The sequence below is a fragment of the Eutrigla gurnardus genome, assembly GCF_963514095.1.
Source record: "Eutrigla gurnardus genome assembly, chromosome: 5".
NCBI classification, from domain to species: domain Eukaryota; kingdom Metazoa; phylum Chordata; class Actinopteri; order Perciformes; family Triglidae; genus Eutrigla; species Eutrigla gurnardus.
In genome coordinates, this window is record NC_139919.1 from 7620280 (window position 1) to 7635292 (window position 15013).

Genomic DNA, 15013 nt, shown 5'->3' on the forward strand with positions numbered 1-15013 from the left:
TGCTGCATGCACGTTGAAAGGTGCATTTTTATTGCACCACAATAAACTGCCACGGCATCAACTAAGGGCAACCCTTCTGCATTACGGGCAGACCAACAGACACGGTATAAAGAGAGAGTCAAGTCTACGGCCTTTCTCCTAAGCCTGTGTAAATGGAAGTTTATTTTGAAAAGACACTGTGCATGTAACAAGTGTATTGACACGGCATCACTGGCGCGTGTAAAAGTGACACTAGAGGGGAACGTAGATGCATTGGAGCGAGAACGTGTTGGATATCGGTGACGTTGTTTCAGAACCATGGACAGCGCTGTTTGTTGTGTGAATAGGGTGTGTGTGTATCGATGCAGCGCTGTCCATAGTACTTAAACATAAGGGAGCAGATCGATGAACAGAACACTGTCTCTTAGTTTGGTTTTTCAGCCTGCTTGTTTTTTTGTGGTTGTAAATAGAGAGAGAGAGTGAAAGCCAGAAAGAGCTGTTTACTAGGCGGCAACCTCTGAAAAGTGAAGTCAAGGCTGAAGTTTTATGATCCATATAGAGTCAAACAGACCAGAAAGCAGGGGATGATTTAGGGTGTTAGGATGCTAGTGCGGCGTTGCTACCATCCTACCAATGCTATTAGCTACTAAGACGACTGTAAAGCTTTAAGTTGACCTTATTAAGCTAACCTTGTTAGCAGCTTCACACCAGAATCCAGATGGATCCAGATCCAGTAAGGTTGCAGCTCGGGGTGCTGCTCTGCTGCTTGTGTTCGTCAGATCCACCTGTCGCTCCTCCACAGTCCAAATATGGTCACTTCCTTTATTGGTTGCAAAAGATCCAAGGAATGACTTCAAAACTGTAGTCCACAAACCAACGGGTGACGTCACCATGACTACGTCCACTTCTTCTATACATTATATGCTACACACCTCCTCCTGCTGATTTGACAGTGAATTGTCAGGGAATCAGAAATTCTAAATGTATTTAGCATGCAGATAATGCTACGCTCTTATGTGAGTGCTCTGATTAATTGATGTATTGTTTAATTTAAAAAAAAGTAGTCTCAACCATCAGTTAGCCTACGTGTTTTTGCATATGTTCCGCTCTTTAACTCCTTTAAAGTTTTGCTCTTGAATACAGTGTCCCTCTCATCGTTTTTTAAAGCTTTACATTTTTCTTTTTAAGCTTCTTGCAGAGTCATAGATAATGGATGGAAGATGTACTGGTTGCCAAAGAGCATCTGTGTGTGGAGGTTTAGTTAAATAGCATGAATCTTTCTGTCAGACAGTTAGTTTGTGTGGAAGGCGGTGCACCTGCTCTGCTGATTGTAACATTGTTTAACGACGACCAAATTTGTCCTGAAAAGTAATCCCCTTCTATCATGATTCATGCCAAGCCAAACACCTTGGGGCTTTTTCTTCATAAACTATATCTGAAAAGAAAATTTTCCAGGATGTGAGAGCTCATCAGGCGCTGTCGAGGATATGAAGACAACAGTCGCCATCTGACTCCCGGCGGCCGCGTGGAAACAAATATCTATGAGCCTCTGCCAGCAGCTCGCTGTAAATCAGCATGTGGTGGAAACATATTTCCTCCTCTCTCTATCAGCCTGTGATGGGGGTGGGGGGCACGGAGCTATAATGTATGAGTGTTTGTGTGGCGAGGTTCGGAAACGACGTCAAACTGTCAAATGACCCACATCAGTAAAAAAAAATGAAAACAAACGATGAGGTAAATAAGCTGAAAATATGAAATCCTGGGCCCATAGATCTTCAGCAGAGAGAGACACGCTGCTCAGGTGTGACATCCTGCAGATGACACGCATGAAAAATGACCCAACACGGGGGGAGAGGAGGGGGGCAAGAGGAGGAGAAGAGTTCAAGGATAAGAAGAGTGGTAGAAAATAAAGTAGAAAGAGTAGTAGAATAGGAGTGATGGGGAGAAGAGGCAGGAAAGAAAGAAAGAGAAGAAGAAGTAGAATAGAAGGAAGAGGAGGAGAACAAATCAGCGGAGGAGGCGTAAAGGAGGAAGAGGATATACAGATGATTGTGAAGAGAGGAGGGTGAGCAGCAGGAGAGATAGAGGAGAATACGGACGATGAGAAGGAGGAAGACAAAGATGTCAGGAGAGGAAACATGAAGGAGACAGAATAATTGGAATATATCTAGAATGATTAGAATAAAAGAAACTGAATGTCAGACTTGAAATCAATGGTGTTAAAATCAACAGTGTAATAATTGCAACTTTGCAGCTTTGCCTTCCTACAACGCGTCACAGCGAGCGAGCACACGACTATTGACCATTGCTAAGCTAAGGTCCATGTTTACAAGTGTATGTACAAGAAGTGTATTCCTCATCTCTTCTTCTGCTGTGAACCCGGCATGAGTGTCTCCTGTGAAACTAACTCAGGAAATGTAAACCAGCCGGGACGTTCCAGTAGAAAAGGAGTGAGCCAAGGTCCGTGAGAGGAACTTTTCATGGGTGAGCACAGGTTTCTCACCTTTATTATTGAGTGGGATTCAATGAGAGCAATGGAATTGTTCCCCCTCCTATGTCTTCCTATGTAATCTGTGTGTGTGATAAATGCAGCATGGTGTTGTCTGCTGACTGATTGCCTTTGTGTATTAATATCTATTGTTAAATAGGTGAACAGTATGACCGGGGGATGTGATCTAAAAGGCATTTTTCATTTCAGCTCGACTTTAAGCACACTGTCATCCAGTCCACACTGTAAACGTCTCTGCTCATCTTCCAGCGGTTCACTAACCTTCCTTCACCAGTCTGACTGACAGCAGACATTTCTGAACCACGAGGGTTGTCATGTCGGCTCCATGGGAAGAAAACAACCGCGTTTGTGGGCAGAAATTAGTACGCTTCACGCTTCACTCCAACAGAGTGAAGCGTGAACATCAACGTAATCATTATATTAGTTTGCTTATAGCAATGATAATAATCATTTTATAAATTCATGGTAAAGTGAGCCAGACAGCTTCTTGACATAGACAAAGATATGAGCTATTGGTGATCACTCTGACCGTCGTTGAGCCCAGAGAACATCGGCAAAACCGTCCCTATTTGACTCTGTGTGGAGACCAGTTTGAGAGTTTGAGGCTATTGACCAGACTGATACCAGTCTTTGTCATAATGAAGAGTTATTACTTTTCATACATGTACAGAGTTCAGCACTAAGAAGCTTTCCTGTGGTGAGGGTTCAACATCGTCGTCGTCCTCACATTCGTCATTATTTTTAATAATTTCACCCAAAATGTGAATCTGTTTTCATGCAGGATGTGCTTCTCTGCTGGCTGTTAAAAGTCGATTAGTTAGAGCGTCCACGCTTTAACGCCCAGAACATTCTGCGAAATGTTCAGCAAACACCATAAATAAAACCGGAAAAGACATTTAATTTAAATAGGTTTTTAAAAATGAAAACAGGATATGATGACTTTTAAACGGCGAACCATCACTCACGCGGAGGTGATGAAGACATAACGGCCGAGTTATCGAGGGGGGACTAAAATGCAGAATCTGGTCATTTCTATTTCTCCGCGGTTTGCTTTTCTCTTTCTCCGCCAAACGCTCGAAGCTCTGACAGTTTGATTTTGGTTGAGGCAGATAAAATCGCTCTCATCTTCGTGACATGATGATGGAGTGTGTGTGTCATAGATTCATCTCTAATGGATCAGAGATTTGAAATACATCCAGAGAAAAAAAGGGATTCTTAACTGCAGTTACCCCAACTACTCCAACGCTGTCAGTCACACATTTCTTTTTACAGTCCCTGAAAACAGGCCAAGTCACGGCCCTTCCACTGGACCACCATCTGAATTACATCTGAGCCATGAATTACACAGGCGGCACCCTCCAGTTCTGAAACGTGAAGCAGATGTTGAAGTCTGATGAGACGAGTCTATGAGAAAATGGTCCTACTTCTCTGTTGATGTATTATCTCAGTAAACATTGTAAACATGAGTTTATGGTCTCAATCTCTAGTTTCAAGTCTTTTTCAATCCAGCATGATGTTCATTTAGTACATTATGGTCCATTTAGTGTCAGACCAATGCAGTTAGCTACAAAGATCATTTCAACACTGAGCTGTAAAGTTGACCTTGAATCATGAAGCTAACTTTGTTAGCACCTTGACACCAGAATCCAGATGGATCCAGATCCAGTAAAGGTGCAGCTCTGCTGCTTGTGTTCATCAGATCCACCCGTCGCTCCTCCTCAGTCCAAATATGGTCACTTCCTTCACTGGTTGCAAAAAGTCACTGTGGGCGGCAACAGTCTGGATTTTTTTTAACAAATATGATTGCCAATGTTCAAGATAAGTTAAAATGTGAGTCAAGCAAGTCACATTTTTACGGTATTTAAAGCAAGAAATGATACGACGACACACTGATCATTTTTTGACATGCACTATGATCTTTTAAATTGACAAACGTGTATGATTGTGTCATGGTATTACACATTATTTGTCTCTCCCTGTTGTCTCCCTGACTTCCATACCTATTTTTTCCAAAATGAGGAAAAATGCTTTGCCCCCCCCCCCCTTGTGGCTTTTGGCTTTGGCTGGTACAGGCATCTCCCTTTCTTTCATTCATGTTTGCCAGCCCATCAGAGAGGGCTGGCAAACATAGTTTGATCTATTTCTGGGTTGTTTGAAATGTTGAAATGTTTGAAATGTTGAAATGTTAAATAAACTATTCTTTTGGCACCACTTTGACTTTTGTGTTAGCCCTCCTTTACAGGGAGCCTTTGGGTAGGGTGGGGGTCATAACAAGGTCCCATGAGGAACACGGGAAGGGCCGTGACTTTGTCTCTCTATTCTGCAAAGGTTTGGCCTCAATTTGTATAACTGTGCAGCGGATTAGCATAACAGTGGAGTCTGTTGACATGTTTACCTCCAGCCGCTAACAGTTGAGGTTGACTTCCTGTAGTTTTTATGGCATCTGGTCCTCAGAGAGCCACAAACACTGGCTCAACATTTAGATGACGAGCTGTGCACTGAGCTGCCTGCTTTCTAATTAAAATCCCATAACTGTGTTGTTCACTTTAGAATAAACATGATAAACCCTGACAGTCACTGACTGTGTTGATTACTCTCTTTGCTACTTTCTTTAATTGCACATTTAGCAGGACTCTATCTATGTATGAGTGGATTTACAGGGTGTGACTGCCGGCTTTAGTGAGAGAAGTGACAGGGAGAGAGCTGAAGAGGATAAAGAGCTGAAATAAGACAAATATTTGAGCCATCTTAAATTTTTGACCATCACCATCTTGGATGTTTTGCAAGGAAACTACCATATTTGTACTGTGGAGGAGCAACGGGCGTATCTGATGAACGCAAACAGTTTTGTGGTCTATTTAACTCTAAATGGATCATAATGTACTAAATGAAGCTGGATTGAAGAAGACTTGAAACTAGAGATCAAGACCATAAACTCATGTTTCCAGTGTTTACTGACGTAATAAATCAAGAAAGAAGTATAGCTCATTTTCTCACAGACTTCCATGCAATCAGACTTCAATTTACAACCAGAGGAGTCGCCCCCTGATGGTCAGTAGAGAGAATGCAAGTTTAAGGCACTTCAGTATTGGCTTGTGTTTCTTAAAACCTGGGACAAATATTGTTTGTGCAGTGATATTCCATATGAATGAACCCAAAATGTGTTGTGAAGGTCTGGCTCCATGGTGTGCTTAGCCTAGCTTCTATGAGGACAAGTTAATAAATCGCTCTGATGCTAACTGCTGTTCAATAAAGCAGGTTATTGAGCTTCCCTCTGCAGTCTGTTGACTTCTTGCTCTGTTGTCTCGCTCCTCCACCTGTAAAGCAACCTCCCGTGGACCCCCGTAGTGTTTAACCCCCCCGCTGCTCTGACTGAACTACAATAAAAAGTTCACTTTAACAAGCTGTGTGTGGCATTTCAAGCAGCATCGTCTCCCTTTTTATTTCATTAAACATGGTGGAGACGATGATTTCTTTTCTTTTCCCCTCTGCAGCACACCAGAGTGGAATTACATCCCAGTGCTGCTTTTCTTCTGGGTGCTTTTATGGATCTCAGCTTCTTCTGCAGCCGGGCGGCAGATTATTAATCAGATTCATAAATAATAAAAGATGGCAGCGAGGCCCCTGGGCACCAGGGCCACTGCTTCTTCCACGGCGAGGAGAAATGATGGAGGATAAGTTAGAGAGAACAATATTAACACAAAGCCAGCTGGATTAATCTGAAGTCTGCTTACAGTCCATCTCAGAAGGATGTCTTTATAAAACCTGAGCTGGTTGATATTCTGCCTGCAGCTCAGGACTGCAGGGGAAATTAGCATGAGGCTAATCTCTCTAAGTGTTTAAGCTTATGGTGCTGCTAACCTGCAAACTGAGAGAAGAGGGACTGTTCATGTTTCTGTCACAGGAGAGTTGATCCGAAGAGTTTATTGAAGCTCTCCACAGACTGACGACATGGCTTTTATTAATCCAAATATTCATAGTAACTTAAGTTAATTATCGGGTTTCTAAGTATTCGTCTTTCTGAGCCACTTAGGAGGATTTTGTCATTTGTTAATTTGTCATTCAATGGCAGAAATGTCCTTCACGCCTTCATCTGGCAGGTTAACAAAAAGCAGGTGCATGCAGAAAACACAAATTAAACGCATCCATATGACTGTGCAATGTCAAGAGCAGGTGGGTGGGGGTTGGTGGATGGATGTGTCTAACAACACTGGACTGTCAACCAGGAGACCGGTGTTGGACATCGGGTGTCCCAAAGTGTTGTTGTGAAGTGACATGTTTGTGACGGTTTTCCCAAATCTGAAACCGAAGGTTGGTTTCGGAGCGTAAAACCGTGCAGGCACGATACCTCCAGATGAAATACGTTGGTTTGAAAGTTGTGCTGAGTGACACTCAGGAAATATGTGTCCATGAACAAGAATCAGCAGATTACAATTTCAATTTTGACTATCTCACAAACTGCCTTGACGAAATATGTTTTGCAGGGGGGGAAATATTCAGCGGATATTATATTTCGGAATTTTATTGACTATGGATTATGACTGCAAACCCACATTTATGGATCAGATCACATGTATACAGATCTGAAAAGCTACTGCTAGAGATGATTCACTAAGGGCAGACTCTCCGTCCATTACATTCAAAAACAGTCTCCCTTTTACTCCATAAACTGTATTTCGCCAGAAAACTGAGGCTTGAGGAACAAAAGGCAAATAAGGTCAAAGTGTGACCACTTAAAAAATAAACTTGAAATCAAATGGTGGTGTAATATTCACAACAGAGTACTCAGAGTAACAGAGTGGCTACAGAGTAAGGGTGCAGAACACATAACAGGAATAAGCACAAAACATTTATGTACTTGAATCTGACTTGAATTAATGATGCAACTTCTCAATCAGTACCAGCTACTTTGGCACCTATTAGCACGGCTGTGGCTGCTGCAGTCGGTGCTGTAACTGTAAGAGCTCCCTATAAAAGGAATGATATCTTCTCACACTCTAAAACATTGTTTTCCTATGGTACAGCGCTTTCAATTGACAAATTTCACATTTATAATTCATGGTAGAATTTAAACGGGAATCAAATCATTATATGTCTCTCCGTTGACTACCGTACGGATTCTTTCCTTAATAAGGTCCCATGATGGTCAGCCACAGGGAGGGCGGGACTTAGCCCTCTTATAAAGAGATGCATAAATGTGCGACACGATTTTCCTGCTTTTCCTTTTTTTAAATGGGCAGTCCTAATAACGTAACACAAGCACTGGCGACGACCTCAACAGCCAATTAAAGAACAATACATGGCTTGAGATCAGCCAGCAGCTTGGATGCAATGGAAACGCTAACACCGCAAGCTAACCTTACGTGCTGATCACAGAACGAGGCTCTCCTCTTCCCTTCTGACCTCGGCCCGTCAGACACTGACTCAGGTGTGTTCCTCACATGTTTGCATGTCGGGAGCAATACGTGACCATTTGACACGGATGTGACATGACAAACATGGAGGACGGCGAGCCCGAGACGGACGGACGGGGAGCAGAGACGGAGGAATTAATGAGTAGAGATAATTGTTGAAGGATGCTTGGATGGATAAAAACCATGAGAGCTGAACTAATGTCTGATGCTAAGATGCAGCGAGGGAAGTCAGCTGTGAAAATGTGAGAACACACGATTTAACACGGAAGCAGCTGCGACACACTGTTCAATCTTCACACTGATCAATATTTGTTCATTAACAATAGATCAAATGAGAATTATTTCTTCTCTTTTAGCTCCTGGTTTTGTGGCACATTTCACGTCTGGTTCAGTCTCAGTGTTTCCAGCAGCAGCAGCTGTTTTCAAGCTCTGATTAAATTGAGGTACCCAAATCGAGCTCCGTTTTGGTGAAATTTGAATCAGAATCAGCTTTACTGGTATGTGAACACATATGAGGAATATGTACTTACATGTAGAGATAAAAACAAGGACATATGGAGATGTATGGAAATGTCACCTATCCAGCTTCCACCAGTAAAAATAGTTAGAATGAAAAAACAATACAACTAGAAGGGCAGACTGTCACAACCTGGACAAAAGTGAAAATAATTTGTGTATCCTCTCTGTGATAAAGGGTTCATCCTTCTCTACGGCCATCGCAATTTCTTGAAAATTGCATTGTTGTTTTCCGTAATCCTGCTATCAAACAGTCTGGAATGAAAACATAACCTCCCTGGTGGAGGTTAGAAAGCAGGACAAACTAGGGTTGCACTGGTCTGACTTCAGGTATCGGTCCGTACCAAGTACCGATCTGATGCCAGTGTTTAATCAGCTGTCTGGAAGTGACTGGGATCATTACAACATCCAAACAGCCCACAAACCAGTGGTTGACGTCACAACGACTACGTCCTCTTGTTTACACAGTCTGTGGTGGAAATGTCTCTGGCTTTTATTGTGAAAGGTAAGAATGGAAGGAGTTTGCCATCTTAGTTCAGACTATGGAGCCTCTCTGTTGTTATACTCTAGTCATAAGTTTATAATTTACGTTTTGAGTATGTCTGTTACACAACAAAAAACATTACAAAAACAACACAACATAACAAATGCAATGCAATGCCATATGCAAATTAATCACACAGAAAAAACATACCGGTGTGTAAAGGCTTAAAAAATCAGAGCTTTAAGGGAACAGAAAGTATATATAATTATATTTCCAGTTGAAATACATTTGTTTTAAAGTTGTGTGAGCTACGACCGAAAAATGGCAAATTTGTGTTTTCAAGATTTCAATTTTGTGAGCCAGCTCCCTGATGAAAGGTCAGCACTTTGGACTGATGACCATCTCCTGCCTTGTTAATGATTAGCTTGTCAGCTACCATAATTGACATTATAAACCTGCAACTTCGTCACGACATCACCAGAAGTTATGATTGGACCTTGAACTTGAGTTACTGCCATTTCTGTAAATGTGTATTTCTTTGATGAAATTTGCATTTATATCCATTCATTACCTGCTGCTGCTTTTAAAGCTGTTTGAGGTGCAATTCAATTTGCATTCTCAACTTTGCTGACAATAAAAAAACAAAAATGATATAGATGTGTAAGGGGGGGCTTTATGTTGAACTTCACAGTTAGCTGTACAAACTATAGATTTAATCATTTAAAAAACGAAAAAATGAATGTTAACATTTAAATAGCTCCTTTCGAAGAAAACATTTTAATGAAGTGCTACATCATAGCACTTTAAAGCCTGCATTGTATTTCTCTCCTCCTTCACAGTAATTCAGGTTCAGTGGATGGTGAACCCAGAACAAACGCCACCTCCTGAGGTCACAGCAACTTATCTGGACTGTGACCCCTGACCCCTGGCGGCGGAGCGTGGAGGAATAAATGAGCAGGTATTAGAGGGCCAAACACAGCAGTAAGTGACAGTTTATGGAAATGCGAGTTGATCTTTCCACCTGGGCGCGATAACCTCTGCGTTAATCCTCCCTCCTCGACCTCCCGCTGCCCTGCTGTGCAACACTTTCATTAGAGTTTAATCGCTGCCACGAAAAAAAAGACTGGAAGCAAACTAAAGTTAAAAAACCTTCTTCTGCAGAACGGACGTTTAAGAGACACATCTCTATCTTCAACTCATCAAACTGTCGAGTTTTTGTACCTCCTTCCTCCATGTATTCTTCTCTTCTCTTTTATCTTCCTTTATGTTCTTACCTCCTTCCTTCTTTCCTTCCTTGCCTACTCCAATTCTTTACCTCCTCTTCTGTCTCGGTCTCCTATTTTCCTTCTCCACACCCTCCTCTCTCTTCCTGTACCTCCTTCTCTCCTATCCTTCTTCCTTATTTCCCCATTTCCTCATGTTCTTCTCTACCCCTTATTCCTCTACTAACCTCTCCTTCCTTACCTAACTTGCTTCTTCCTTTCCTGTCTTTGCCAGTAGTCTCTCCCTACATCCTCCTTTCTATTCCTTCCTTTTTATAGTTCCTAGAGGTGTAGAGTACTGAAATACTTAAGTAGAAGTACCATTACTTCATTGAAAAGTAGTAGAAAAGTACTTCAGTGAAAATGTACAAGTAAATAGTACCTCAATTGCAGAGTACTCAAAGTAAACGTTACTTAGTTACTCCCTGGCTAAGGGCTTAGTCCTTACTGCATGGGGGCCGACCTCTATGAGCTATCCGGCGCCCCGTTGGTCTCCTTTTGATGCGATGCATTTGATTGTCATCTGGTAAAGTCAGTTTTTCTGTAGCCCATATCTGTTGATCATTTTATAGCAAAATTAAATTATTCACTCAGCAACAAATGGGTAAAAAAATGAACAAATGACTTCTCACTTGAATGTGGGTACATGTAATCCGTTATTTTCACCTGATACCTCCTTCTTTCATTCAGTACTTCTGTCCTACCTCTTCTTCATTGTCTAGCTCTTCCTTTCAGTTCTTCTTTCCTTCTTTCTTCCCCTCTTCTCTACCTCTTCTTAAGTTACTCCATATACCTCCTCCACTCCTTCCTTACATCCTTAAGTTCCATATAAACCTTTTCCTTTCCAACCTTTCTCCCTCAGTATATTCCCATTTCCATTCCTCCCTCTATCTTCTTATTTCCTTTCTTTCTTACCATGCATGAGTCCTCCAACACTACCCCCCATTTCGGTCCTTCTTCACCATCTCAAAATAATTTCCTTATTAAAAAATAAAAACCTCCTTTTTCCTTCATTACTTCCTCCTGCTCATTTCTACTGTAGGGGCCACAGCCCCAAGATTCTCGGATGTGACTTCTCAACGAACGAAAGATGAACTATTCACCTTTAAAAGATATACAGACAAAGGTCCCCTCGCAGCAGATGAGGAAACATTCTCCTTCAGCTCACTGGACCACTTGGAGGAAGTGTGAGTCCTCTTTATGGCTCGGTTAGAGGATTTACGAACCCTTAAATCAGAGCATCTACAAGCTCTCCACGCACCCCCGAACAAGGAGGACCAGACCTTCAGAGTCACCAGACTTTGTGGCACCATTAACACATCTGGAAACTGATTAACACCTTTGTTTGACAGAGAGCCTCGATTGAAGTATAAAGGATAACACCATATCTCTTCCTCACCATTTTCTCCCAAGGCATGGTGAAGACCCCTTCCTCCCCTCTTGGGAGTCATAAACTAATGACCTGGTCTGCTGGCATGCAGAGAGAGGTCACATGAACCCTGCAGGAAATCATGTTCACATTTTGACCAATTCAAGAAAAGGATGAGATATGTGTTTAATATTAGTTTAAAACCATCCATAATAATCATTGAGGAATTATAAGCATACTGGCGAACGTCCCGTTGTTCTACGACGAAGAACAGAGGAGTTACCAAAATTGCTAAAAATTAACATGGTCATTGTAACGGACATAACTACTGCACTCACGCAATCAGACGAAAATATGTTTGCTCATTAATCTGCCCGCATCACCAAGGACAAAATGCTTACTAAGTTACCAAACTTGTTTGGGCTAGCTTGATAGGTTTGCATTGTACCAAAAATGATTTGTACAGAGAAATGTTTACAGTTCATGTTTAATTTGTTCATTCTTTGTGCCAACTTTGACCATAACGGCGAGATGGTGTTCAAACGTTCTAGTCATAGGATTGCATTTCGTTTTGTTTAACAGTTTAAATCACAAAGATTTCAGACTGTAACTCGAACGGGTCCCTCCTGGACACGCCCCTTCGGTCAGCATAAAAGCTGCGTGTCACAGACACCAGTAGCGAGCTTTGCGCGTTCTTCCCTCCAAGCTTCTGGCGTCCGGGCGCTCTGCCCTCCTGGCTTTGCCCCCCGGCTCTGGCCTCCCCGCTCGTGCCAACAGGCGCTGGCCATCCGGCCTTCGCCTTTGCTCTTCTTTTTTTACCATCTTCAAGTTTCGTACTTTTCTTAGTTCCCAATTTTTACTCCTTTTATTAGAATAGTTCGTTCAACGTTAGATTCTCCATTTTTGCATTTTTTCTTTTTCCGCAAGCCTTTTAATCAACGCTAATTCAACCAGCGGCCGCAAGATTTGGCATATTGACTAACGCTTATACCTAAGCCACCCAAGGCAGAACTCAAGGAGAAGACAGCTGTTTAACTAAGACGGATTACGGCAAAGACGGACGCCCGCTACGAAACTACCGCAGATCGGCGCTAACGGTTCCCTCGGTCCACGGCAAGGAAGATCCCTTCAGGTCTACGTCACCGACGGAAGAGCGACCGCTTGGAGTTTCAGTAAGCCGAGAAGAAGTGTCCCAAAGTAAGACCGAATCCGCATTCAACAGTAATGACCGAGTTGCAGGGTGAAACTAAGTATAGCTTCTGTTAATATCTAATATCTGTGAGGTCATTTATCCCATTATTCACCTTTTCCTCTTACTAAGGAGTCCAAATTCTTAGGAAGAACCCACTCGCCTTTTTCGCCAAACGTGCTAGATGAGCTGTTAATCACTTTCCAGTTATATTTCTGGCATTGTATTGGTGTTTTGTTTATTACATCTGTTATTGTTTTATTCACTTTTGTTTAATCCCTAGTTAATCAATAAATTCCCCTAAAGCATAAAGTCGTTGTCCGTGGATATCTCTTCTGTGCAGAATATAAAGATCCCTATTTCAAGAACTTATGATCTAAGGAATGAGACTGATTTATTAAATGATATTGATTAATTGTTAATTAATGAATAAGTGGTCATTAGAGTCATTAACGTGAATTCTATAAAGTTCTGTCTGACCAACAGATGGTGCCCCTTTTACGAGAGCAGGTATTGAAATTGTAGATTAATATACATTGATATACATATTTTAATATCGTAATTTCCTTACATACACAGTTTACGTAGGTAGCCTACCATTAGTTATTAACCCTTATCTTCCTACACTACCGTGTCTTCCTTTTCTCTTCTGTCTCCTTCGTTCCTTCTCTGCCTTCTCCTTTCCTTCATCACCTTTCATTTCCATATTTCCCCATTTGTTCCCCACCTCTTCAGACACTTTCTATACTATACCTGTAGCTCTTTGTCTCCTTTCCTACCTCCTCCCTGTCTCAGGCTGCTCCTCCTTTAGACCCGACTCTCTGCTCTCGCTTCACTTCCCTTCAGTCAAGCAGCGCTGATGAAACACAAACAGTCACCGCCTTCTGACCTCGCTTCATCAGAGGCCGACTCAGGTGCAGCGGATTCTTCAAGCATGTTTGGATTTCTCCTGCATTGGAAAACGTGACCTCGTTGCATGTAACATGACAAACATGGAGGACGGCGAGCGCTCCAGATGGACGGACGTGGAGCAGAGAGACGGAGGAATTAATGAGTAGAGATAATTGTTGAAGGATGCTTGGATGGATAAAAACTATGAGAGCTGAACTAATGTCTGATGATAAGATGCAGCGAGGGAAGTCAGCTGTGAAAATGTGAGAACACACGGATCCTTCACTCAACACTCACCTTCTCCTCTACCTCCTCTTTCATTCCTTTCCTACCTCCTCTAACCGTTCCTCCCTCCTCTTTCATTCCTTTCCTACCTCCTCTAACCGTTCCTACCTCCTCTTTCATTCCTTTCCTACCTCCTCTAACCGTTCCTACCTCCTCTCTTATTCCTTTCCTACCTCCTCTAACCGTTCCTACCTCCTATTTCATTCCTTTCCTACCTCCTCTAACCGTTCCTACCTCCTCTTTCATTCCTTTCCTACCTTCCATTTCATTCCTCTCCTACCTCCTCTTCCTTTCCTACCTACTCTTTTTCATTCCTACACCATCCACTCTTCTTCCTTATACCTCATTCCCTTCTCTGCCTTAGTTTTTTCCCCTTTCTTTACCTCTGTACATCCTGTACTTTTCTCCTTATCCTGATTACCACATTGTTCTTATCCTTACCTTACCTCAGCATCATTTACTTACTTTCTGCATCTCATTCCTCACGTCTTCACATTTCCTTTCCCATTCCCTTCTTTCTTTCTTTTCCTGCCTCCTCATCACCTTCTCTGCATCCTTTCCTGACCACCTTCATTCTTTCCCGAGGACAAACTCAAGGACCAGATGCATTCTTTAATCACAGACGTACCTCTGAAGTTTGCTGTAACTTTCCTTTAGCAGCCTTTTCTTCTCTCAGCTTCGCCTCTTTTACTGAAATCATTAAAACGGATCGCAGAGTCTCTTTGTTCACCTCGCCGCTCTCTTCCAGCTCCGCAGGTCTCACTGCTCTTTCCTCAGACTGTCATTCTCTCGCTCGTCCTTTTTTCCGCGCCTTTGTTTAATTTCTTCTGTAAGCACATGGAGATTAATTGGGCCTCTCTTTCAACTTTTTTTCCTGGCACCTTTTCCTCCTGCCTGCTCCCTCTCTCTCTCAGGAATGCCTCTCATCATCTTTTCATTAGTGCTACCTCTGCCCTTATACATTATTCAACCTGAGTCTCTATGCAGGGCTTGTCCTTTATTAGACTGTCGCCAGAGTGCATTCCACAAACTCATTAAAAAACTATTAAAGGCTGATGATTTCCTCTGATAAAGCCGAGCGGGCTTCAGCTTTGCTTTTCTGACTGATCTCCTGA